Source organism: Myxocyprinus asiaticus, chromosome 14, assembly GCF_019703515.2.
Source record: "Myxocyprinus asiaticus isolate MX2 ecotype Aquarium Trade chromosome 14, UBuf_Myxa_2, whole genome shotgun sequence".
NCBI lineage: Eukaryota > Metazoa > Chordata > Actinopteri > Cypriniformes > Catostomidae > Myxocyprinus > Myxocyprinus asiaticus.
The window spans coordinates 25322325-25350193 of NC_059357.1; the positions used below are offsets into that span (position 1 = coordinate 25322325).

Genomic DNA, 27869 nt, shown 5'->3' on the forward strand with positions numbered 1-27869 from the left:
AGACAGATGAGCACCATCCCACTAGTGTAAAATGTTTTCCAGTAAGGGATTTTTACAGTGCGTGTATGTGTGCATGTAAAAGTAGAAAAGCGGTGTCCTCATCTATCTCACTCATACTGCCTCCCTCTTTCAAAGTGTGTCTGCCTGGTTGCCCCTGCAGCAGCCTGTGCATCCCATCAGACAGCCAGCTGTCAAGGATGAGACCAGAGATTCAAGTGCGGAGGCAAAGTAACAGGTTTTATTAAATATCAAACACAGCAAAGCTGGCGAAGCATGATGGAGACCCGGCACCGACTGTAGCGTGGAGATGGAGAGTGTGTTCATAGGCTTGTGTGCGTTGTGGTAGTGTGGAGCGCAGATCCGCAAGGAATCCTCTGAAGGATAGTGTGTTCATAGGTTTGTGTGCGTCGTGGTAGTGTGAAGAGCAGATCCGTGAGGAATTCTCTGGAGGATAGTGTGTTCATAGGTTTGTTTGTGTCTTGGTATTTTGAAGAGCAGATCCAGTGTAGAGGGATAACCGATGAGGAACGCTCAGGTGAAGCATTAAGGCGAGCGATGCAACCAACAGGAAGGTCACCACAATCCGGGCACTACAGCGAAGACTGGCAACCAATACAGAAAAAACACAACAGGACTGACTAGGGCAGAGAGAGAGTGGTGAGTGATTAAACACACGACAACAATCTAGCAATGAACATGAAAAAGAGTGGAGTAAGTATAGGCAGAAAACAAACAACAATCAGGTGCCGTTCACCAGCTGAAAGTTGGCATGATCAGCGAAGAGAACATAATCACAGTGGAACAAACCGGCAGACTCACCGAGACCGGGACAGTACCCCCCCACCCCACCCCCTCCCACAGGAATGCCTCTTGGCATACCCAGAGAGTTACCATGATGAAGATGGAACTGATCGATGAGGGCATGGTCCAGAATGTCCCGAGCCAGGACCCAGCATCTGTCCTCAGACCCATAACTCTCCCAGTCCTCCAGGTATTGGACCCCTCTGCCCCTGCGTCTGACATCGAGCAACTGCTTGACAGAATAAGCAGAAGCACCCTCCACTAGGCAAGGCGGAGGTGGGATGGGTGTGGAGGGATGTAAATTGGACCAAATGACCGGTTTAATTCTGGAGACTTGAAACACAGGGTGGACGCGGCTGAGGAAGGGAGCCGATTTAAGACAGACCGCCACCGGGCTAATGACAATGGAAAAAGGTCCGATGAAATTGGGCCCCAGCTTACGAGAGGGGAGTTGGAGTGGAGTGTCCTTTGAAGATGACCAGACCTTCTGCCCACAGAAGTAAGCTGGGGGCTTAGACCGGTGACGGTCCGCCGACTTCTTAATGCATGCGCCAGTCCGGAGGAGGGCTTCTCTGGCTTTCCTCCAGGTGCACAGCACCATTGAATAAACATGTGCGTGGGCATTGGGTTCTTGGGCAGGGAATGGAGGGGGCTGGTAACCTAGGCAACACTGGAAGGGTGATAGTCCCGTAGACGATGACGGTAAGGAATTTTGGGCATGCAAGATGGATTATGGGAGGCGACGCAAAGCAGGGTCGTTTCAAGCTCTTGATTGGCTCGTTCTGCCTGTCCATTTGTCTGGGGATGGAACCCTGAAGACAGATTCACCAATCCGAAAGATATGACCGATTATTCAAAGTGCCCCTTATGGGTCCAACTTCGTAAAGACGGACACTCCCTGCAAGAGTTCGAAAGTCGAGGACATCAACGGCAAATGATAGTGATTCTTCACCGTGATGTCATTCAGCCACTGATAATCTATACAGAGAAAGAGTGGTGAGTAACTAAACACACAACAACAATCTAGCAATGAACATGAAACAGAGTGGGGTAAATATAGGCAGAAAATAAACACTGATCAGGTGCCGCTCGCCAGCTGAAAGTTGGCATGATCAGCGTTCCCATGGAAAAAATCAGGGTTCCCATGGAAATGCTGATTCCACGTGCCAGCGGCACCTGAAACACAAGAAGAGAACGTAAACACAATGGAACAAACCGGCAGACTCACTGAGACCGTGACAGCCAGCGGCCTGTGTAGCTTAAAGCAGAACCTGATCCACTAAGCCATTCAAGCATCACAAAACAAAAGGAGAAACAAATAGTGGAGAGGAAAAACAAACAAATGGAGAACAGATGGAAGAGACTCCTCAAAGCCATTTCATTACCACAGCCTTATTTACAGGCAAGCAGAGCTAGAGATAATACATTACCATTTGCCTCTCCAGTGTGCCATATATATTACTTTCTACAGGCTATTATGGCCCCCCTCTTCCTAAAAGATGTGGAGGAGTAAGAGGAGGGGGTATTTATGGAGGTGTAATAATGAAATGATTTGCTTTTATTCATTCCATTGCAATACATTCATTTATAATTAACCACAATACATTGCCTCTGTAATTGTTTTAGTAGTTAAGGAGATAGAGCAATCGCTTATTGAACAGATTGAAGCTCTTGTAGCTCTTGCTGTCTTCAGCAAACAATAACACTTCATGTGTCTTGGGCCCCCTTTACACCTGGTATTAACAACCGTCATGGGTGATATGATTACAAACGGACAGTGCTAAGTACAGGTGTAAATATGGTCCAAAACATTTTGAGATCTGATCAATAAAACCACATTTGGCAGTAGTCAGTGCCTGTTTACACCTGGTATTAAGGTCTAAGGTGATCCAATCACAGGTGGTCAGAGTTAAATACAGGTGCATTTTGGCTATAAACACTGATAATATGTAATATTTAACAGATTAAGCATATGGTGTTTCCTCTCTGTATGCCAATTGGATCTCAGCTGGATCTGAAAATAACAAATAAGTATTTTGTCTCAAAATAAATGTGATATTTTCAGGGATTCTTATTAGCTACGTAAATTTGTAACATTTTAAAAGTTAATAAATGTTAGATCAAAATACCTCAATATCAGCCTTAGTTAGTTGTTACAGTAAGTGATGCCCAGCAGACATCTTTTCTGATTGTCTTTCTCCTGATTCCAATGATTCCAGTAGAGTCTTTTTCCTGATACATATACAGTTATTTTGATCTGCTGCTTTTTGCTCAGTGTTTGTCCTGTTTGTGAAAAGCATTTCAGATGTTTAATACTCTATAAAAATAAAAAATAAAAAGTCTAAACCAGGCAAGCCTTTTTATGTTGTATAAATAGACATTTAGAGTGTGATAATTTGTAATTCCACTAAAGTTACCATTTAAATTGTTGGTAATCAGAATACAGTTACATTCAAAAAGTATTTTAATTACCGAAGAGAGTACTTTGCATTTTATTGTCATTTGTTTCATGTAATATTTAGTCTATTCAGTTGGAAAACATTTAGCCATACAAATGATGCGATCCAAAGAGCAAATGAACAGCGGTGATATACTTTCTTATGATGTGTTACATTCATATGAGCAGACAGAGAAGTACGTTTGGAGCAGCAGAAATAGAAACAAACCTTGTGTAAATTGTCATGGGAACATTTAGCTTTATGCTAAGCTAAAATGCTATTTCTAGCCATTTTACATATGTACATCTGTTACCAGGCACGATCATATTTTTTATGATGAAAACCCACATTAGATAATTTTTTCGACAATAGACAACAATTTAAATTTTTGATATTAGAGCAAAAATCTTATTCTTGATGATAATTTTTTATTGTTTTTCGGTACATTTTTCTAAAAATCCTTAAAACAAGATCAGTTTGCTTTATCCTGTTTTAGAAGCAACACTGCATAAGATATTTAGGCTTATTCTTTTTCAGAAAATGTATTTTTAATATGTGTATTTTGTCTTACTGTACTGGCAGATCTTTTATAGTCAAAACAAGTGAAAAAATCTACCAGTGCTGAAGAAGTAATCCAAAGTATTTAGAATACGTAAATACGTAAATGAGTAATCTAATGGAATACATTACAAATTACATTTTACAGCATGTATTCTGTAATCTGTAGTGGGATACATTTTAAAAATAACCTTTCCAAACCTGGACATAATATATTTGTTGACAGATTCCAGTGCCCCTGCAACTTAATTTAGTGACTTTGCATTACTGAAGACATAATAGTGCCAGGAAATTAACTTGGAATCATTTTGAGTTGGTAGCCATGGTCAAGACGGGTAGGTGTGCAACCTTATCCCTCGCATGAATTAGTAATCTTCTCCGTACGGCCTTATCACTGCTCAGTATGTCAGTGCTCTAGAGAGAATACGTAATGGAAATATCCCTGAACTGAGGGGCTTTAGAGATCTAGAAAGGTATCCAAAGCTATTTTTTCACCATAGGTTAAAACCTTTGTGTCTGAGTTTCATCTCAGATAGACGTTGTTTTCCATGCTAACACATGTTTCCAAGGCAAGAGTGCTCCCACAGCATAACTTGACTGTAGTGCTCTCTAAATGTATCCTGTAATACAATCATGCACCAAAAGGCCTCTTTTATGTATATTATTGAAAAAATGTATCTATGAAAGAAGGAGAATATCACTGAAAATTACAATACATCATAAAATCACCATAAATAATTCTAACTATGCTGGTGGTTAAATCCTAAAGTATGTTCTAAAGTATGTTTCAAAATCAGATGAGACAGGATGCCATATCCACAAGGTTTTACCAAAGAAAGTGCTTTTCACACTTTAAAATGTTAACCCACTTTCATTAATAACCTTGGATTAAGGTACTCCTGGGTCATCTTATTCCATATTTCATACTTTACCCTGGATTAATAATTTACACTGTGTATCTTTGGCACCACAATTCAGGGTTAGCACCTCAAAAGCATGTTGCTTTGCTAAACCCAGGATAAAAGTGATTCCTCAAGAAGTTGGTTGAGAAAATGTCAAGAGTACATGTCTGCAAATTCTAGGCAAAGGGTGACTACTTTGAAGATGCTAAAATATAACACAGTTTTTATTTATTTTTCATATAAATTGTTTAGTCACAACATAATTCCCATAGTTCCATTTATGTTATTCCATAGTTTTGATGACTTTACTATTATTCTTAAATGTGAAAATAAAATTATAATAAAGAATGAGTAAGTGTTTCAAAACTTTTGACCGGTAGTGTATATGGTGTTGCATATGCACTGATTTATATACAATATTTATTATATTTATACTGTATATACAGTTTATACAGACATACAGTATAGTGAGGTCCAGAAGTCTGAGATCACATTTATAATCTTGGATTCAAAATCGATTCATCTGGAAATTAACAAAGTTTAAATTTTAACAAAGAAACATGGTGATTTAAAATTAATAACAAATATTCAAAATCCTGCACTATTTCTAGACCAAGTAAGCAGATTTTTGACATTAACCATGTTAATACTTTTTGTACAAAAAGTCAAATTTCCTACATTCTACTGAAGCACACAAGATGCTCATTGGAACATTCTCAAATCATGCTGGGATAGCATGGATGATCTGGTTTTGCACAAACTTGTGGATCCATACTAGCTTGAGTGCATACTCTCATTAAAGCACACGGGGGGGGGGGCATACCAAATCATTTTTCAATTAAACGTTTTACTCAAATTGATATGCTTATAATTTAAAACAAACAAATGCTACATAGAAGCATTTTTATTAGTGGTCTCAGACTTTGGACCCCACTGTATGTCGATATGTATTGAAGCATGAATTGACTTTTCTATAAGGTCATAATATTAATTACTTCCTCTACAGAATCATGTATGGTGTACATGTTTCTAACATAACCACTGAATAAGGAAAAACATGCACACATCGCTATGCCCTGTGTGTGCGAACTATTGTCGCTTAACTTCGTTACAAACAGCAGTCGCCATCCAGATTTGAATAAATCCAGTTTGTGCAGGACAATGAATATTTCAATTTCTAACAGACAGTTTAAAAGGAAATCTGCATGGAAAGCTGATGGTCTCATTGCAATTTATTTCTGTAGGAGCAGCTCTCCACTGCCTGTGCTCACCCCCCACTTACAACTCATAGATTGGATCTGTGAGAATTGAATTGATTTGGTCTGCTGAAATATGATGCATTACATGGCCCGTCTGCTCTGCTGTTGCCACAGTAACGGGCGTCACATTGGCTGGCCCAACTGCACACACGTTTTGCAGTAATGAGCACTTGGCAAAATGCCAGGGCAACATCCAACCAACCTCCTTCCTTGTCGTTTCATTTTCATGCACTTACAACTCATAATTCACAGATTCGCTCTGCATATTTCATCATGAAAGTGTGCTCACATCAGGGTCCAGCAGTGTGCTCCCCAGCCTCTTTTTGTCTGTAATGATTACTGTCACCTTGTGCTTTCCCCTTGGCAGTGAAGTGGGATCCGTAATCAGGGGCACATACCTGACTTTATTTGCTATTCCTACAGTTAGTTCCTGTGGTTAATCTAACCCATCTTTGGGCACTTCGTGATTGGTGGACTTGTTCTAAAGAAAGTGCTAAAGGAAATGTTCACTCAGAAAAGAAATTCTGTCATTTACTCACCCTCATATCTATGCAAACACTTTAAATTTGCCGTGGTTTACGCCTCTCATCCACACTGAAATGGTCTTTCCCTCCACCGAAAATGGTAACTAAAAAAAAAAACCTCTCTGGTTCCACATACTTTGGAAAACTATAACACTAGAAAACAGAAAATAGAGTTTCCAACCGAAAACTTATTAGTGAGGACATAGCATCAGTTCCAATTCACTTTTATTATATAGAAAAAAGAATTGTCTCATTTGTAAGTTGCTTTGGATAAAAATTTCTGCTAAATGACTAAATGTAAATGTAAATAGCATCAACATTATTTAGAATTTATCCTTGTATGTTCCACGGAAAAAGGAAGGTCATGGGGTTTTAGAACAACATGCGGGTGTGTGAATAATTACAGAGTTAAGATTTTGGGGTGATTTATCCCTTTAAGTCCTATGTGTTATCAATGCTAAAAAGACCAGCATATGCATTTTGGAGAGTTTAACCAGCAAGACTTTCTTGGTCAACCAGCTTCATCAGAAAATCCATGCTTTGTTGGTAAACAATGTGAATAAGCTACAACCAGTTGGACCTGCACCAAACCAGCCTGGACTGACATGGAAAGTCATACTGGTCTGAGCTGGTCTTTTCAACAGGAATCACTCTTGGCCTAAAAACATTCTGTGATTACCAACATATTTTAAAGAAAAATCATATGTACTTCATATTCACTTTCATGCGTTGAATTAAACTGCATCCAAATGAATAACAGTAGAGCTTTTTGGCTCCTGCTGGAATCCCAGTAATGTTAATGCTAATCAAGCCAATTAACATGTGAAGAGGTTCCAGTGCTGCACATTCTTTCATGCTGGACATTGTTTCTCATGGAATCCTGCCTGTGGTGAAGAGTCTATTGTTATACTGAATACAAAAACTTGGATGTTATTCATCACCTGGGGCTGCGAGGACACCCATTCGCTACCTGACTCCCTACCTTGCTCCATAAAGAAATACACAGGCTCTAACACACCATTACGCAATGAAAGATTTATAGGTGATACAGCCAAATGCATTATTGAGCATTCATAAATTTTTGAAGGTGGAAGAATGGGAATCTGTCTCATTCATGGACAAAAATGAACCCTTTTCCCCAGGACTAGTACTTTTCAACATTTTTGCAGCTGAGGAACTATAGTTCCTCATAGCTGTTTAAAGGTACATTTTAGCTCCTACACTGGGGTAGGTACTTTTGGGGACATAGAGGGACTGTGGGAGGTGCTGCAGCCTGTGACTGGTCAAAAACCTATGATGCACAGAGCATTGATAAAGCAAAGAGTCGGCAGCCTCCATTTGCTGTAGCTGCTAGACACCTACTCAGAGAATTGCACTAATTTTACAATTCCCTTAACAGAAATAACATAAAACCAACTAAAGTTCATGTAAGTGGGGCCTGGGTAGCTCAGCGAGTATTGACGCTGACTACTACCCCTGGAGTCGCAAGTTCGAATCCAGGGCATGCTGCGTGACTCAAGCCAGGTCTCCTAAGCAACCAAATTGGCCCGGTTGCTTGGGAGGGTAGAGTCACATGGGGTAACCTCCTCGTGGTCGCGATTAGTGTTTCTCGCTCTCAGTGGGGTGCGTGGTAAGTTGTACGTGGATCGCGGAGGGTAGCATGAGCCTCCACATGCTGTGAGTCTCCACGGTGTCATGCACAGCGAGCCACATGATAAGATGCGCGGATTGACTGTCTCAGAAGCGGAGGCAATTGAGACTTGTCCTCCATCACCCGGATTGAGGTGAGTAACCGCACCACCACGAGGACCTACTAAGTAGTGGGAATTGGGCATTCCATATTGGGGAGAAAAAAATTAAATAAATAAAAAGTTAGTGTAAAACAGCCCTAACAAAAGTGTAGCTCTAATCCTGGCGTCCTCCATCTGTGTTGATGCTATGGAATTGCGCTTGCAAACAACATCAGAAGAAAACTGGTCGACACTAGATGACTGTGATGAGGAGGAGGGCGTGGCCGGGCCGTGAGGGTGCACGGCAGGCGCTGAGTCGTGCAATCAGCGGGAGAGAGAGATAAAAGGGAGCTGGAGATGCCAGTTCGAGAGAGAGAGAGAGAGAGACACACACGCGGTCACTGTGTGTGCGTGCGTCTGTGTGTTTTATGTTTATTTATGTCATTAAAGTTCTGTTGACTGTTCTGCCAGTTCCTAACCCTCCTCCTTGCCCATCCTTTTCCCATTACATTGGTGCCAAAACCTGGGAAGGAGGAGGGATGCACTGTCGTGGAGTCCTCACCGCTGCCGTCCGCCAGGGGAGGAGCCACAGCCATCCGCTGGGGGACAGAGGAGTCGCCAGCGGGAGTCAGAGGAACCGCTGCCATCCACCAGGAAGGGGAGGAGCCGTTCCATCCACCAGGGGTCTGAGGACTTGCTGCCATCCACCCGGTGAGGAGCGGCTGTCATCCAGCGGAGGAGTGGCTGAGGACCAGGCGACGGCATGTCCGGGGACCGGTGAGAAAGTTTCTCTTTCTCCTCTCTCTCTCTCTCTCTCTCTCTCTCTCTCTCTCTCTCTCTCTCTCTGTCTCTCCCCCTCGCTCTTTCCCTGTCCCCTCTCCCTCCCCTCATCTCTCCCAGGGCTCCAGAGAGGCAAGGAAGACTTGCCGGCAGAAGGACGGCCAGAAGGACAACACCTCCCCTCCAGGAAGGGAGGGGAGGGGAGTAAGTCATGCTGGAGGTTTCCCCTGGCCTGAACTGGGCAGTGGAGGAGTGTGACGAGGAGGAGGGCGTGGCCGGGCTGTGAGGGTGCACAGCCAGCGCACTAATCAGCAGGAGAAAAAGATAAAGGGGAGCCGGAGACGCCAGTTCGGGAGAGAGAGAAAGACACACGCGGCCGCTGTCTGTGTGTGTCTGTGTGTTTTATGTTTGTAACAGGTAAAGGTGGGCAAGGAGGAGGCAGGAACCGGCTGAACAGTCAACATAAAGGTTTAATGATATAAATGAACTTAAAACAACATAAAACATAAACCAACACAGACACACATGCAGCACGGCCACGTGCGTCTCTCTCTCTCTGGTGCCTCCAGCTCATCTTTATCCCCCTCCTGGCTGATTAGCCTGATTCAGAGCCGGCCGTGTGTCCTCACCCTCCTCCTCGTCACACTCCTCCATCACCTGACTCAGGCTGGTGGAACCAAGGCATGATGCACTCCCCTCCCTTCCTGGAGGAGGGCGTTGCCTTTCCGGCTGTGCCTGCCAACAGGTCTTCCCCACCTTTCTGGTGCCCTGTGAGAGATGAGGGGAGGGAAAGGGGAGAGGGAAAGAGCAAGGCGGAGCGACAGAGAGAGAGAGGAGAGAGAGAGAAAAACTTGCTCGCCGGTTCCCGGACATGCTGTCACCTGGTCCCCAACCACTCCTTTGCCCTCTGGCAGACGACAGCTCGCTCCTCCTCTGGCGGATGGCAGCGAGTCCTCCGGCCCCTTGCGGACAGAACCGCTCCTCCCCTTCTTTGGCGGATGGCAGCGACCTCTCCGGTCCCCAAGCAGATGGCCACGGCTGCTCCTTTGGCGGACGGCAGCAGCGAGGACTCTGCAACAGCGCATCCCTCCTCCCTCCCGGGTTTCGACACCAGTGTCAGAACTTCAGGTTCAGGTATGGAAGGAGGAGACTGGGAGCAGTGGCAGACTTCAGGTAGGCTTTTTATTTTCTGCCTTCAGTCTCTTAAGTGCAGCCTTCTCAGGGCTTTTCTTATTTCAGTCAGTTCAATATCATAAAAGTCTCAGCTAACACAAAAAAAACTTCTCAAACTCTTCAGCTTCACGATACAACACTAAAATATATAATAAGGCACGCCAGTCGCTGTGCTCTTGTGCCGTTCTCTCTCTCTGCCCTCTCTGGCGTGTTCAGCGGTTTTGAGGCACTTCTCCGCTATCACTGTAATGAGAAACAGCTGTTAAAAATCATGACAACCAGCTTGACGAGCCACACCACTCCCTCTCTCCCGCAGACAGATACACGACCACGCCCCATCACCAAAGTTCATTTATGTCAATAAAGTTCTGTTGACTGTTCTGCTGGTTCCTGCCTCCTCCTTGCCCATCCTTTACCCATTACATTGGTGCCGAAACCCAGGAAGGAGCAGGGATGCGCTGTCATGGAGTCTCGCTGCCAGCCGCCGGGAGTTGTAGGAATCACTGCCATCTGCCAGGAAGGGGAGGAGCCATTCCGTCCACTAGGTTTTGGAGGACTCGCTGCCGTCCGCCCAGGGAGGAGTGGCTGTCATCTGCCAGAGGGCGGAGGAGTGGCCGAGGACCAGGTGACGGCGTGTCCGGGTTTTTCTCTCTCTCCTCTCTCTCTCTCTCTCTCTCTCTCTGTCTGTGTCCCTCCCGCTCACCCTTTCCCTCTCCCAAACCCTCGTCTCTCCCCAGGTTCCCAGTGTTTCCCCTCCAGAGATGGAGGGGGGAGTATGCCAGTCTGGATGACACCCCGGCCTGAATCGGGCGGGGGAGGAGTGTGATGAGGAGGAGGTCGTGGCTGGGCCGTGAGGGTGCACAGACGGCGCTGAGTCACCAAATCAGCCGGAGAGTTTGACACACGTGGCCGCTGTGTGTGTGTGCGTGTCTGTGTGTTTTATGTTAAGTTCATTTATGTCATTAAAGTTCTGTTGACTGTTCTGCCGGTTCTCTGATTTTCTCCCCAATTTGGAATGCCCAATTCCCAATGCGCTCTAAGTCCTCATGGTGGCATAGTGATTCGCCTCAATCCGGGTGGCGGAGGATGAATCTCAGTTGCCTCCACGTCTGAGACCTTCAAACCACGCATCTTATCACGTGGCTTGTTGAGCGCGTTACCGCAGAGACATAGCGCGTGTGGAGGCTTCACGCTATTCTCTGCGGCATCCACGCACAACTCACCACACGCCCCACCGAGAGCGAGAACCACATTATAGCGACCGCGAGTCACCCCATGTGACTCTAGCCTCCCTAGCAACTGGGCCAATTTGGTTGCTTAGGAGACCTGGCTGGAGTCACTCAGCACACCCTGGATTCGAACTCGTGAATCCAGAGGTGGTAGTCAGCATCTTTACTCGCTGAGCTACCCAGGCCCCTGTCCAGTTCCTTTTAAGATTTCTCATCTAGAAAGTTACAAAGGGAAAAGTACCAGGACTGTAGGCTGGAAAGGGGCTATATCAAGGAAATTATGGCTCATGGCTGTGATTAAACTGAAGTCTATTGGCTATTTAAAAGACAGGGACAAGCCATTTGATATGTCCTGCTGCCCCAACTTCATGTTTTAACAGGAAACACATCAACTGGGGAAAAAACTGTACTTGTCAAGAAATTTCATTTCCCTCTCTAAGCCCTGGTGTAAATTCTCCCTAGGTAAGGCGTGAAAGGAAGTCATACTCAAAATGCAGATTTAAAGATAACAAAGTAGATCTGGTAAATCTCCTGTTGATGGTTGGCAATTTGTCCTGTGTGAAAGTCCGGTAAGAATATTTGTTTCAAATACTATGTCGTCTATTTGGATTTTTCTGTGCTATATGCTTTTTCTAAAGCCTTTATGCATGTTAGTGCAGGGGTTTTCAAACCGGGGTCTGGGGACCCCCAGGGGGCTGCAAGAGTGTGGAAGGGGGTCTGCAAAAAAATTTACAGGAAAAAAAAGTACAAATTTTGACATTGTTAAAAGTTATTACAGTTTCATTCTGAAACCATGAGATTAATCATGATTATTTTATTTTATCTTTTGAAACCATAGCGTCTCATTGGAATAAATTGAAAACACTCACTTGGCTTCACAGTCACACTCACAGTGTAAGCCAGTCGACACATACGGTTAGAAATAAAAACAATTATATATTCTGACAAAAACATTTCTTATTTGTAAAAATCTGGGTCATACCTCACTTTTCTCTATTCACTATTTTTATTGTGAGAGTGCAAAGTGCTAAACAAATAAATTTGAACTGAATTTAAAGTGTTTCTCTTCAGTTATAACATTTTAAATTACTATAATAAAAAACGACACAGTGTCAAATTAATAAAAAGTACACATTCACTGAGCACTTTATCATAAACACCTGTACACCTGCTTATTCATAAGATTATCTAAAAATGATTCCTTGCTTTAGCAAATATTGCTCATTAAAATAAACAGATTTTACTGAAAACATAATGCTGTCAACTTTCCTTTATTATATGCTATATTTGTGACACAAGATATTGAGATTATGCTGTACTCATAATAATAAAGAAACTTTGCTAATTATTTTGAGTGAAGCAACAATAATCTGAATTTCAGTAAACCCAGCCTAATTTTTTAAGATTCCATGGGAAACCACGTGATGCAGAATGTGATTGAATTTTAAGCAAGTTTATTTGGGGCTGGCTGCCGCTTTGGATGAGGAGAGCTCGTGGTGGACAACACAAAGTTTTTGCCAAAAAGTTCACAGGTAAATTACTTTAAACATAGTGTGAAATCAGTAGAGTTTTTTTTTTTTTTTTCTGTTGCTATCAATTTTCTGTGTATTCAAGTTTCTATTTGCTTAAATAAGTTGTTAATTTACGTTACGTTTGCAAAACTACAGTATATTAAATGTTTGTTTGCATGAGGCTAATTAGATGTGTACATCTTCACAGTCGAACAAACACAAAGGAGCCCGCACATTTTTTCACCAGGCAGATACTCTTCATCTTCACCTACAACTCCTCAAACTCAGCAAACAACAGGTAATTTCAGTAAGTTAATCGCATTTCTACACCAATTTAAACTTCAAATTGTACATTTTGAAACCAGCGAACATTTCTGATTGTTGGTTTATATTCGGTTTCATCAGTTGCATCTACAGTTTTAGCGTTCAGTTAGTGTTTGATACGACATGAATAAATACATACATCAATATCATGTGAAGCATACATTTCGGTCTCTGTAATGAGTTTCACTGTTGTGGTTGCCGCTTGCCTTAAATGACATTGAGGTTGTCAGTGACAATAATTAATATTCTGTATGTGGCACTTACACTTTTCTCATGGGAAAATACTGTGCTTTCTCATTGTCGGGCAGTGGTGGAGAATTCTCGCAGATTTTTCACCGGAGAGACAGTTCATCTTCAACTCATCACTCACACGGCAGAAACTCAGCAGGCAACAGGTAACTCCAACAAGTAAATCGCTTTTCTACATGTTTCCATGCAAATGTCTCATTGAACCCCTTTGTCTTAAAGGGAAACCAGCTTGCATTAGCTGAGTGTTGGTTTATGTTCACTTTTCAGCTTAATCAAATGATTTTAGTAGTTCACCCAAAAATGCTATTTCTCTTATCATTTGGCCTTCTCACCCCTTATGCCTTCTCAAACTTGTATGACTTTCTGTCTTCTGTGGAACACAAACCAAAATTTCCACTCAAGTCATATGGATTATATGCTGCCTTTATGGATCTTGAAAGTTTTTAACCTCACTGACTTCCATTATATGGACAAACACACATCATATATACATGAAAAATCTTTGTTTGTGTTCCCCTGAAGAAAGTCAAATGAGTTTGACATGGCATAAGACTGCATAAATGATGAGAGAATTATCATTTTTGGTTTGCCTCAAGGAGACACCCTGATATCAACATGTGTAAGTTGGTTTGTAAAAAAGAGTCACATTATAAGTATAATACTGTTGCAATATGTCGCAGGGTTTGCAGCGGTTGAAAATTGTCTCGACATGAATCTTAAATGTAAACTAGCCATACATGTTGCTTATCTTGTCAGTTACAATTATACTATTTTTTTTTTTTTTTTTTGTCTAACAGGATAGGGTAATTTAAATTATAGTCCTGGCAGGTCTACAACTATAACTGAAAGAAGAGTCATCAGAGGTTTTCAAGGCAAAAAAAAAGGTAGGAAACACATTTGGATGACATTATTCATATTTATATAGCACCATTTTAACATATCCACTGACATTCATATAAAAATATGCATTTGGTACAGTGGTTGAATAGCTGTGTGCTTCAAATGAAAATTCTCTCATCATTTACTCACCCTCATGCCATCCCAGATGTGTATGACTTTATTTCTTCTGCAGAACACAAAGTAAGATTTTTAGAAGAATATTTCAGCTCTGTAGTTCCATTCAAAAAAAGTAAATGGTGACCAGAACTTTGAAAGTACAAAAAGCACATAAAGGTAGCATTAAAGATATGAATACAAATCCAGTGGTTTAATCCATGTCTTCAGAAGCGAAATTATAGGTGTGGGTGAGAAACAGATCAATATTAAGTCATTTTTAATATTAATTTTCCTCCATGCCCAGTAGGTGGTGAAATGCATAAAGAATGTGAATCCCCAAAAACAAGAGAAGACAAATATGAGTGGAGTGGAGATTGATAGTAAAAAAAGTATTTAAATATTGATCTGTTTCTCAACCGCACTTATATCACTTCTGAAGACATGGATTTAACCACTGGAGTCTTATGGATTACTTTATGCCACCTTAATGTGCTTTTTGACCACCATTCACTTGCATTGAATGTACCAACAGAGCTGAGATATTCTTCTAAAAATCTTTGTGTGTGTTCAACAGAAGAAAGTCCTACACATCTGGGATGGCATGGTGGTGAGTAAATGAGATAATTTTATTTTTGGGTGAACTATCCCTTTAAGCATCACTTTTCTTTTTACTCTGTAATTATTGATTTTGAGGATATTTAATTGTGCAAATAAATACAATGGAAACTGTTAATATACATTTTGACAAAGATTATTTCTTTGCATTTAGGAAGAGCAGCTTGACCAAGCACAGAAAGGAGCAGATGCCATCAGTGCTTTGGAGCAGGAAGAGCAAAAGTTGCCTTTCAACCCCCTGGATGTATTGATTGTCCTTAAAAATGAGCAGGGGACATTTGTCAAAACTTAGGTCAGTGTACTGACTTTTTGGGCTACTTTATGCCCTTCACATCAGCTACTCAAAAAGCTGACACTTTATATTTTTGAGGTCATATAGTAAATAGCGTTGCATCTTGATGATGGCAATGTCTGGCCAAGTTGAAAGGATCTTTTGAATGAATAGTTTCATTTATAAATACAAATTGTTTCTGGTGTTTTTGTTACAGTATTAGTTCAGAGAGTTTTCTCCTACCTGCGTATATTTCTGCAGTGTGCAGTCTGTTAAAATGTATTTTGAATTGCGTTTATTTAGATATACTGAAATTCTTTAAGTCATTGCATAGCCCACTTGTTTTTATGTTTTTTGTTTATCGTCATGATTTTGTTACTATTTTTGTATTTGAGAATGTATTTTGGTTCCAGGATAGCATGAATATTTATGCTAGATTGTAAATTTGTAAACAACAATAAAAACCTTTGATATTCACCAGTTGTCTGTTATTTCTTCAGGTCATTTTATTTTAAAGTTAATTGAAAGTAAATGAACAATACATTTACAATTGAGCTAAATGAGCTTAAAATGCATAGTTGGGTAAACAGAGACTCTTAGGGTTAAAAAACCTTAAATGTAGTAGCTGGCATGGCACAGTATTTTAAGTAAACATTTTTGAATGGAAGCTCATTAATTTGGCCATAGCCAGCTACGTTTTTTTTTAGGTAACATTGCTTAATATTCCTAGTGGAATTTGCTTAAAAAGTGGGATGCAAAAATGATGCACTATATTTTTAAGCAAATCCAGCACATTATTTGTTTCAGTGTGGCAGCAGTGCAATGCATAAAATCATGCAGATACACATCAACAATCAGAATGGGGGAAGTGATCTCAGTGATTTCGACCATGGCATGTATTTTGTGCCAGACGGGCTGGTTTGAGTATTTCTGTAACTGCTGATCTCCCTGGATTTTCACACACAACAGTCTCTAGAGTTTACTCAGAATGGTGCCAAAAACAAAAAACATCCAGTGAGAGGCAGTTCTGCGGACAGAAACGCCTTGTTGATGAGAGAGGTTGATATTATAAAATATTGATAACTTATCTGGCATTACACTCATTTTTGTCCAGTCAAGGACTCTCTAAAATGAAAATGTCCCACCCCCTAAAACCACAAGCACTTGACTAGCAAGTTGCAAATCATTGTTAAAGGCCGTGACATATCTTACGTTTGTTGGCAATTTAAAAATGAGAGGAAAACCACGCTCATCCATGCACTTACCACATACCATCTCTGCTAGTTGCTTTTGCTTTTTACTGTTCCCTTGAGGGGCAAAGCAAGCACACAAGGGATACAAGCTATTTGTTGACAGGGGAGTGGGATTTGCGAGGCTAAAGGGTGCAGGTCAAAGTTTCTGTTTACTGTATAGTGGCCATGTTCATGGTGTGAGCTTATTCAGTACTCTGTTTTGTGACTATACTGAACTTCATCGCACTGCAGCGGGAGTACCTTTCCTTCCCCCCACCTCCACACTTTTTATGATCATAATCTTTACTTTTAGTCAAAGTGACACCTTTTGAAGCACATCGGTTTACTTTTCAAATTCATACACTGCTGTACTTATATTCCCATGTACAGTATATTTCCCATAGAGACTTGGAGGACTGTGAAAGTGCACTGTGAGAGGACTTCACAAGCCTGAACTTAGATGCATGCCTTGCAGATAAAACACATTATGCAGATAGGTGATTGACAATAAGATCAGCCTTTCAAGCGTTATTTGTATCTTTATATTGCTGCTATGGGAAAAGACTGGAGTAGGTCTAAAATAACAACTCAAGCTGTGAAGATAAAGATCATCACAAATAAAAGTGTACATGTTAAAGCATGTAGCTCAAACTATGCAAAATGTTTTGTTTATTTTAAAATTACAATCTGTTTTCAGACTTGTAAAAGTCTTCTGTAAAACAACTGTACCAAGAGTTATGTAGTATTTTTGTATGCCTGTGTCTCCCTCTAAAATAATAAATAAAAGAGTACCATAATATTGTCATGTTTTTTCAGCATGGTACCATGGTAATGCCAGTGTTCTTTGGACACGTACCATGGTGATTTTATTGTATTCTTTGAATTTATATTACCATATAAATTCCATGGTGTAATAATATGTTTATCATTCAGCACCATGGTATTACCATATGATACTACCCCTGCTCCATAGTAAATAACACAAAAGATGGAGCAGAGCAGACATAGTACACTGTTAAGGGTTAAAAGTGGTGTTTATTAACATATATAAATGATGGAGCACATGGCTGTGTGAATATTATAAATGCCTTTCAGAATAGTGGTCTGATAGATAAATCGAGCCTGGAAGCACAGCAGTGTATGCTGACCTGCGAATGGTCAGACAGGTAATTGGTTGGATGCAGAGTGTAATTCAGCTCTGACAAATCCCTTTCACAGCTGGCACCCTGTCTGAGAGAGTGAATCTAGGGGGATGGGTGAGAGACAGATAAAGATTGAATATAATGATGGGGGTAGTGGAGGAATTGGGAGAAAGAAAATGAAAAATAGTGCCCTTGTTGGTGAGACTTAGTACATCTGGGGACCAATGAATAATGAGGATTTGTGGGGCAGAGGTAAAGAAGAAAGAGGGAATGACTGACTGAAAGAGAGGCAAATATAGACAAGCCACAAAAGTGACATATGCTTTTGAGAAAGTTTTTCATGTCACATCAATATGATCTTATTTAACTATTATAGCATAGTATTGTTTTGTGATCAGTTTAGAAATATTAACAATATACTGCAGTTTCACTTATTGAAATGCCTTGTTTTATCATTCTGAAATGTTACATCAACACAGCAGAGCTAAAGCTCAGGCTTTAGATGGCACATTATTTGGTGGAAACCAAGTGATTTTGGAAGTGAGTCTCTGAAAGCCAAAGCCAGCCATGTATTTGTCATGCAAAACTGTTCCCCTCCTCCTGCCCTGTCTGCCCGAGCAAAGTGCATCTGCCCGCGTTCCCAGGCTCCACATGCTCTCAGCGGCCTGGAAGGGGGAGAGCAGCCCACTGCCTGACCAAACTGACCCTTGTCCTACTGCAGCCAACTCACTCACACGCAGCTGGCCCGGGCCTCTGCTGATCATCAATATTCATGCCTCATACAAAATTAATTCTCAACACCACAGACGCCGAGGCCTGATCTGTCCCAAGCACTATGCGGCGTATATTCTCATTTTGTTTTATGTCAATTGTGAAGAGACAGACTTGTTAAAACAGGAATGTCTTACATAATACAGTAGTATGTCCTAATTGACCTATTTTGATCGACACTCTTAGTTAAAAAGTATTTTTACCCATGCTAAAGACTAATTGGACAGTACAAAAGTAAACAAAAAACTTTTTAACACGAAATACATGTTGTGTTTGAAGTAACAATTAGTGTATTATTCTGTGGAAACATACAAACAGTTGTTGACACGATTTTGCAAAGACTTCATATAAGCAAAATATCTCTGCATTTTACCTCAGCTCTATTTTAGAAACATGAACAGCACTCAGTGGAATGTGGCTATACAAGAACCCTTATAGACCTGTTTGTGTATTTTTAGTATCCCATTTCTGAGCAGTGACAAAAATTTAAATGAGATGTACATATGTAAATGATGGGAACTGTCATTGTAATATAAATCTGATAATATTGATAAAATGTATGTTTAAAACAAGTTGCTTTCAGTGTGAAAGAGGTTGTCATGTTCTGTACGATTCCTGCCTAGTGAGGCAGAATGACCGCCTTCAAAAGGACAGTGTAGCCGAGCCATTTTCAGCTGTGCCACTGCTTTGTCTTCAAAGTGAAAACGCAGGCAAATTCCAGACTAAAGACTGGACTGTTTGTATATTGTTGCAGATTTATTTAGGTTTTTCCCAGTCTGCTCTTGGTTGGTGTTTTTGTCTTGCTTTGAAAGAGTATTATCTTTCACTATGGGTCAGGGCTTTACTGTAAACAAACCATGTAGTTATATTTTCCCAAAAGTGTAGAGCATAGCTTATTTACAGAGTAGTTTAGACTGCACATCTTAACGTGTTCTTTTTGTTGGTATCTGTATGGCATTTATCAGTCTGTCACTCACAGGCTGACAACAATAGTATTGCTTAGTGTATTTTATTTCTAAATTTCCCTCTTGTCATAACAGCATATTGCCCTTATTTCAAACTGTTTCACACTGATTTCAGTGCATGACATAATTTTATTTATTTATTAAACTCTTACTGTATACCTTTTAATTAAGTTTCCATCTGTTTGTATCAGACATTTTTCTTAATTGTTTTCCATTTCTAATATGAATTCTGTTGCTGTTTGTTATTTTTTCATTTTATATTAAATCAATATTTAAGTCAATATTTTTTTATTATAAATTCTCCTCCTTGCCCAGTAGGTGGTTATATGCGTGAAGAATGTGAATCACCAAAAACAAAAGAAGAAGAATGTTGAAGTGAAAGGGAAAGTGGAGATTTACAGTAAACGTGCGGTCAAACATACTCTTTGCACGGCGAAATTCCGCAGGCGAAGATAGCGTGGGCGGATGTTGAATGCATGTGAAATCAGCCAAAAATAACTGCCAAGCAGCATATTTTTAGTGCTGCACTTCATACTCTGGCAGAGTGAAGTTGAAAAGAAACTCGCCGCTAAAGTGATATCCTTGTCCATTGTGTATATTCACTTTAGCTGTGTAAGAAGCACCGCCCACTCAGAGGTCACTGCCAAACCAAGCAACTTCCTATGGGACAACGTGGCGAAAAATCACCGCAAAGTTCACCGAACTCGAACTCACCACGAAATCCGCGAGGGAAATTCATGATCACGTGGATTCCTATTGAGATGAATGTATTCCGCCCGTGGAATTTCACCGTGCAAAGGTACAGTAATGTGCAAAAGATTTAGGCACTTGTGAAAAATGTTGCATAGTGAGGATGTCTTCAAAAATAATGACATAAATAGTTTTCATTTATCACTTAATGTCAAACAAAGTCCATTAAACATAAAAAAGCTAAATCAATATTCAGTGTGACCACCTTTGCCTTTAAAGCAGCACAAATTCTCCTAGGTACACCTGGACACAGTTTTTCTTGGTTGTTGGCAGATAGGATGTTCCAAGCTTCTTGGAGAATTCGCCACAGTTCTTCTCTATTTAGTCTGTCTTGATTGCTTCTGTCTCTTTATGTAATCTCAGACTGACTCGATGTTCAGTGGGGGGCTTTGTGGGGGCCATGACATCTGTTGCAGGGCTCCCTGTTCTTCTATTCTATTCTATTTGCAAAAGTAATGTTTGGGAGTCTAACATTTATATTTCCTATTGACACACTAAAGCTGAAGATATAAATAACCATCTTAAGACAAATGTTTTTGTGAAACACCTTATGTGCCTAAGACTTTTGCACAGTACTGTATGTGAACCACGCCTTAAAAATAAGACTTAAATATTGATCTGTTTTTCACCCACACTAATCATATGGCTTCTGAAGATGTACATTTAACCAGTGGAGTCATGTAGATCAGTGGTTCTCAACCTTTTTGACTCCAAGGCCCCTCACTGTACAAGACCATATTTGAAGGCCCCCTCGCCAGAAACTAGACGTGTCTGATTAAAATAATTAATCATGGATCATTTTTTATTCCAGAAGTTTCAGAAAGAATCTGTTTATGATTTGTAGGCATACATCTTAAAGTATTTTTTAGCATTTTAATTAAGTAGGATTATTTTAATTATTTTAATATTTCTTATTTTATATTAATTTAAGTCATCTTGAGGCCCCCTTGGAAGTGTGCTGAGGCCCCCTAGTGGGTCCCGGCCTCCTGGTTGAGAACCACTGATATAGATTACTTTATGCTACATTTATATGCTTTTTGGAGCTGTAACGTTCTTGCCACCATTAACTTGCATTGTATGGACCTACAGAGCAGATATATTCTTCTAAAAATCTTAATTTGTGTTCAGCAGAAGAAATAAAGTCATACACATCTGGGATGACATGAGGGTGAGTAAATGATGAGAGAATTTGCATTTTTGGGTGAACTATCCCTTTAAGTTTCCAGGTACTTCTGTTTGGATCAGGTATTCCTTGATGACATTATTCTTAATTGTTTTCCATTTCTATTATCAATTCTATTGTTGTTTGTTATTTTCTCATATTACACTTTTATTATTTATCATAATAATTTTCACTTGCAAGCCTACCTATTTCCCTAGCATTTGACTGTGCATTATGCTTGCAAATTATAATGATCATTTTGCTTCAGAACTTTGTGAGCTGCCGAACTAAAGCGAATTTTGGGCCCACAAACACTGTTAGCGTCTTAAATGCAAAAACACGTTGTCTAGGTAGGCAGTACACCAGGTTTTTAAGGCAGACATAGCCTATTTGTGGCCACCATTTTGGAGGTGAGTGTGTTGAGTTGAAGGAAGTGCACTGAGAGCAGCGCCTGAGCTCTTCCTGCAGTTACAGGGATGAATGCGAGAGAAGAAAATGGCGATCGAGCAGGACAAATGTTTCCCCTCCCAGACTCTGCAAATGTGTTGAATTTCTATAGCCTTATTATTTGCTTTCATTTCATCTCTACTGCACTTTAAACTACAAGAGGTGAGTGTTGTAATCCTTTCGTGTTTTTTGTGATTTTAAGTATGTAAACGGTATAAATGTATTCCCCAGCCTATCTGCGATATCTAAGCTGAGCTCAGCACCGGAGGTACATGGTTGCATGTTTTTGTCTTGCTCTCGTTTGCACGATAGTTTTTCGTTGTGATGATTTATAAAAAATGACAGAGCAGTCTCTCCTATCAGTGTGACGTGTAAAAAAGAAAATCAAAAAAGGAAAGTACAAATGTATTTCTGTGTGGCAGATTTCTTGAACGTTGATCACGTTATCAACGCATTCACGTTATGGCATCGTAGTGACATTGCAGTCGGTTTCATAAAGTGAAACGTTACATTTAATAAAACAGTATGCTTAGAAACGTAAAAGTCGTGTTTATGAATGTACATGCAAACTAGTTGTTTACTATGGTGTGTGTGGGCTTGCGTTCAGAAGCTATATTGTGTTGGTGTATTTTGGAAAGATGTTGGTTTAATATGGATGTTTGACTCGACGTCCTGCCACTTTTCTCGACGTCGACTCCTGTTTTTTTTTATTTTTTATTTTTTTTTAGCAGCCGGTTGGAGCCTTTGCTTGATAATGAAGTGACAGTATACGATAAAACACGACTGTGTGTCTGATTAGTTCATGTGGGTTGTTATACAGTCGCATTTAATTGCTGAAGTAGTTAAAAGTCAGATGCTTTAGTAGCGGACTGGTTTGTTAGCGCTGTTAGCTTGGCACTGAATTGCGCACATCGGGACAGCGGCTTTAATTACAGGAAAAAAATCATATTTAATAACTGTATAATCTACTAGTTTCTGTCACTTTAAAAATATCGTACATGGGCCAGCTTCACTTGTTACTTGTTTTCAATATTTAACGTTTAAAAGTACGCAGTCACGGGAGCTAACACAAGCTCGAGACCAGCTGTGAAATGTTTATTTCTCTTAGAACTGTGCAAAGAAAATACACACGACACGAAGTCACCCTTCTGCCTATAAATGTGTTTAAAAAGACGTTTTAAGTGTGTTACATTATGTTTTTAAGGGCAGGTCAAGGTTGCTGGTGTTAGCAGCAGTAGAAGCAGCTGAAGCCAGTAGTGGGGGAGGTGTGCCTGCACTCTACCATTAACACTGTTTATAATATTTTTTTTAACCCTGAAGAGACTCTTAAAGGGGCACTCAGTATTCTTGTCCTCATTTAAAGCGTTTTACTCCTAAATAAATAAATTTGTAAACGTGTATAAAATCATAAGCACGCACATTAAAATGAAGACTCCAGTCATATCAGTAACCTTATAAAAGCTGTTTTATTCAACATGGAGAGGGTCCGCACATGGGGGCTGCCATGTTAGAATCACATGACCAGCCAAATACTACTCACTTCATCTCAGTAACTGCCCTCTTACTGGTCTGTTAACTCATGAATTAAGTTAATTATGGCTGACTGTAAATAGTGAATTTCTATAATGGCATTGGTAACTGAAAACTATTGCGTTTGAATTATGCTGCATCCACACCACTAGGTGTCAGTGTATGTCCAAGATGAGAAATAAAAAAATGTACTCAGTGCACCTTTAAGGTATAGTTCTCCCAAAAATGACAAATTTCTCATCATTTACTCACCCTAATTGCATCCCAATGTGTATGACTTTCTTTCCTCTGCAGAACACAAACAAAGGTATTTAGAAGAATGTTTCAGCTCTGTTGGTCCATACAATGCAAGTGAATGATGACCAAAACTTTCAAGCTCTAACATAAACGCAGCATGAAATGTAATCCATAAGACTCTAGTATTTTAAGCCATGTCTTCTGAAGTGATCCAATCGTTTTTGGGTGAGAACTGAACAGACCAACGTGGAACTCCTTTTTCACTGTACATCTTAACATTGCAGTCTCTAGGCATGATCATGATTTCAAGCTTGATTACAGTGCATGAAGCATGCACAGAGCGTTAGATGGCTCTAGGAGGTGTAATTGAGCTTGAAATCATGATCGCCAAGGAGGCGGCTGATGTCAAGATTTATAGTGAATAAAGAGTTACATTTTGGTCTAGGGCTGCACAATTAATCGAAAAACCTAATCACGATAACGTAATTGTGAAAACTGATGATTACAGCGTTCAATTTAAGTCTGCTTCTGTTGTGTCAATGGTTTCTATTTACAATGTGTTTTTGCAGTGGTTGAGTATTCTAACCAATAACTAACATGTCTGTTGAGCAATACAATGGAAATGGTCAATCAGAGCCGGTTAAATTAGTCCTCTGTCCTATCAATAATGACAACTGATCCTAATGGGCAAGTTTTAAACCGTCTGAATGCCCAGATGCTTGCTTTATGTTCCACCACTGTTCGCAGTGGCACACGAAAATTAATAATGAAGAAACATCACCCGACACTTGAAAAGAAGCTGTAGAACAAGAGCGAAAATCACTTTGGAATTATTTTGGATTCATTGCATATTGCACCGCTCGCTTTGAACATAGATGTTAAATACACTGCAAATGAGCAACACGACAAAACTAAAATGCTCCCGTTCTAATCAAGGCATAGACGCGTTGTAAATAATTGATTTATTATGCTGATTAGACTTCTTTGTTTTTAATGAGAGCATTCACAAATTGTAGAACTTTGTGCAGAGCGTCACTGAAATCGAGTCGAAATGCAGGTCTCAAACAGTGTAAACCTGCAGTGAGTGACAGCAGTCATTGTAATGGGAGAGTTTGTTGCATTGCTCGATTTCTATGTACAATTTATTAAAAATGTAATAACAGTTTTGTTTTGTCATGTTAATAAGTAGGCCAATGTGAATTTGATTTGTACAAAATAGCAATAAAGTAATTCAGATTAACTGTTCTAAGTTTGTTTTGGAGGTGTAGCCAACATAAAGAATATGGCATGAATAGCATATTTCAGGAATCACCGTCATTATCGCGTCTGCTGTAATAAGACCCATTTGCCACGCAGCTGGTATTAGTAGATTTAATATTTTCACGAATCGCACAAACTCCGATCGCAAATGACTGTTTTTAATTTCCAAAGCGCACCACTGAGGCCAAAAATTATCTAATGAGAATCTTACATGAACAAGATCACCATTGAAGATCTAAGATCTGGTCTCGCCACCAAAGGGCTTACTGAACGCAGTAACTTGGTCAGTTTAAATCGGCTGTTAATAAGTTTGAATATTGAATATGTCATTATTTACTGTACGTGGACTAATAATTTAAGCAGTAATTTAGCAATAATTGAATTTATTTGATACCATAGCCATTTAAAATAATTTTTATTTGGCCTAACTTTAACAAACATTATTACAATATTTAATGCTTAAAAGAAAAGCGCAGCTCATATCCACCATTGAAATCTGCTATGAAGAACTGCACGGTTGCTTGCTTTGTGACGTCACGGTAATTTAATATTTTAATCAACATTAATAATCGCGATTACAATATCAAGGGCAATAATCAACAATTATTTTTGCTATAATCGTGCAGCCCTACCCAAAAAGAAAAAAACAAAAAAGATTGGATTACTTCAGAAGACATGGATTAAACCACTGGAGTTTTATGGATTACATTATGCTACAATAATGTGCTTTTGAGGCTTCAAAGTTGTGGTCACAATTCACTGGCATTGTATGGACCTACAGAGCAGAGATATTCTTCTAAAAATCTTTGTGTTCTGCAGAAGAAAATAAGTCATACACATCTGGGATGGCATGAGGGTGAGTAAATGAGAAAATCTTCATTCTTAGGTGAACTATCCCTTTGAGTTGTTTGTGGTTTTATATTGTGATGCAAGTTAAGGTGTGATAGGATGTGAAGGCAGTGTTGTTGTTGCCATTAGATATATAATCCCAGTATATTGCACATGCATTACTTATGTAGTTGCTGCTTCCCAAGAAATGAAAGTGAAAAATAGAGAAACCAAAATCTTTTTGATGTGTGTCATGAGTGTTAGGATCTATTTTGCTTATTGCCACATTTTCATTCACACAATATAAATACATAGCTATACAAAAATGGATGAACAAGAATGTATGGTATGCTTTTGTCTAGCTTTTGCATTTGCCTTTTTAGAGCTAGAGATATAGCCTTCAGTTATACAGTGTAATTGCATTTGGATTCTGTCAAAATGTATGTCTGTGTAATAATTAGAGATGTGCCAGGGTGGTCGACTAATCGACTAGACGGCCAACAACGGACTAGTATATTAGCGGGGTCGACTACTAACATTAATATTTTTAGTGGTGGTGGTTTTAAGGGGAGACTCATTTCTCATTATTTAGGAGAACTTTTTTGAGAGCATTTTTGCATAATGATAACTTGCTGTGCTTAACAGTGAATAACAGTCAGCAGGGTAAAACCCTCTGCAAAAAGTTTCGTCTCTTGCTTTAGGTTTATTCTTACTATGTGCTGTTGTTATAGCAAAATGCTGCATCAATAATACTTGGGATGCACCGATCCAATACCTGGATCGGTATCGGCTCCGATACTGAAGCTTTTAGACGTATCATGTATTGGTCCGACGAGCCCGATCCAAATCCGATACTGTGTGTTAGTCATGTTCGCTACTGTCAAGCTCCAAAAATGACATAAAAGAACCATAAAAACACAAAGTAGTTCATATGACTCGTGCATTTTATTCAAAGCCACTTGAAGACGTGCGATAGCTCTGTGAATCACAAAAGGCTGTGTTTAATAAGTAAATATATAGTATGCGCAGCGCCAGCGCGTTTAGTGAATGGTGCTTCTCAGTTGACATAAACTCTTGCACAGGCTGGTGATGCACTCGTGGCTATTTTTAACCTTCACAACTTTGCGCAATATTTGAGCGCTACTCAAGAACAGCATCTCAGATGTAGATGCTCAATAGTTCAGTTCACTTATAATAGTCAGCACAGTGAGAAGAATTCAACATTTCTGGAAACACAGTGGGAAAAGCACATACACTATACACTATACACTATATCCATTTATGCAAACCAATGTAAAATATTGACGGTCCCTCGCATTCACGTATATGCACTCGCTCGTACTTTGGGTGAATCCCAGAGTTTTACATAAGAGGGAAAGTCCAATATTGCAGTGCAATTCCACTGCAGGTTGCAATGGAAAGTTAAGGAAACAGATACAGCAACAACTCTAGAATATCTGGGAATAAAGCGACGCAACAGAAAATAAAAAGGGGAAGTCTTCCTCGGATGCCATGTTAATTATTTACACAAGTGTCACAGGGAAATTACATTGCTGTGGAGAAAGCTGCTTACTGACCGAGGCGCATGTATACAGGAGTGCTGAATACGCTGCATATTTAGGCTAGTGCATGTAAACGGGCATGTAAACTTTCTGGTTTTCATGTAAATTTAGTAATTGAAGCATGTTATTCTGCGTTCAGGATGTGCATAAGCAGTTTTGTGCCGCTCCGTATTGTAGCCTTTCATATTTTGATAGTTTTGTGCTATATGTTCTAGTTATTTAGCCTATTTATTTGTTGAATATTTGTTCATTACTGTTAGGGCTGGGTGATATGGACCAAAAATCATATCTGAGTGTTTATAGGTTGAATGGCAATACACAAAATATATCTCGCTATTTTCTACGAAGTTGGCTAAATGTTCAGTTGTAAGTCAAAGCCACATGTGAGACGGTAAATGAAGCTTGCAACACACTTTGTTTCTTGGCAGAAGACTTTTTGGGCTGCGAAGGCTTCGTGGCCGGGGTTGCAGCAGAAGTCCAAGCCTTATTTTCTCTTCAAAAGAGATGTTGTTTGTAATGTCTTACATTCATAATTACCATGAAAGTGAAACAATCTTTTAAATATTTAAGTTGTTAAAAGGTTTAAAATACACTTCTTTATATTTTTTATTCCTTTATGCCAT

At 40.0% G+C, this 27869-nt stretch overlaps 1 protein-coding gene and 1 long non-coding RNA gene across 8 annotated transcripts in view; both read left to right on the plus strand.

The window, feature by feature from the left end:
• Nucleotides 1-11315: 11315 nt before the first annotated feature.
• LOC127451612 (uncharacterized) lies at nt 11316-15768 on the plus strand. 2 transcript variants are annotated; one of them, XR_007899120.1, is made up of 5 exons: nt 11316-12926; nt 13114-13203; nt 13538-13624; nt 14276-14362; nt 15244-15768. It is a non-coding gene; the product is annotated as an uncharacterized LOC127451612 (long non-coding RNA). The 2 variants fall into 2 exon arrangements; XR_007899121.1 differs by having other exon boundaries at nt 11316-13203.
• A 6066-nt stretch (nt 15769-21834) lies between these two features.
• Nucleotides 21835-27869, plus strand: part of LOC127451338 (trinucleotide repeat-containing gene 6A protein-like) — a 54194-nt gene continuing 48159 nt past the window's right edge. For all 6 annotated transcript variants that reach the window (XM_051715938.1, XM_051715934.1, XM_051715936.1 and 3 more), the window contains exon 1: nt 21835-21991. The gene's annotated coding sequence lies outside the window, so the exon portion shown is untranslated. The remainder of the gene's footprint in view (nt 21992-27869) is intronic.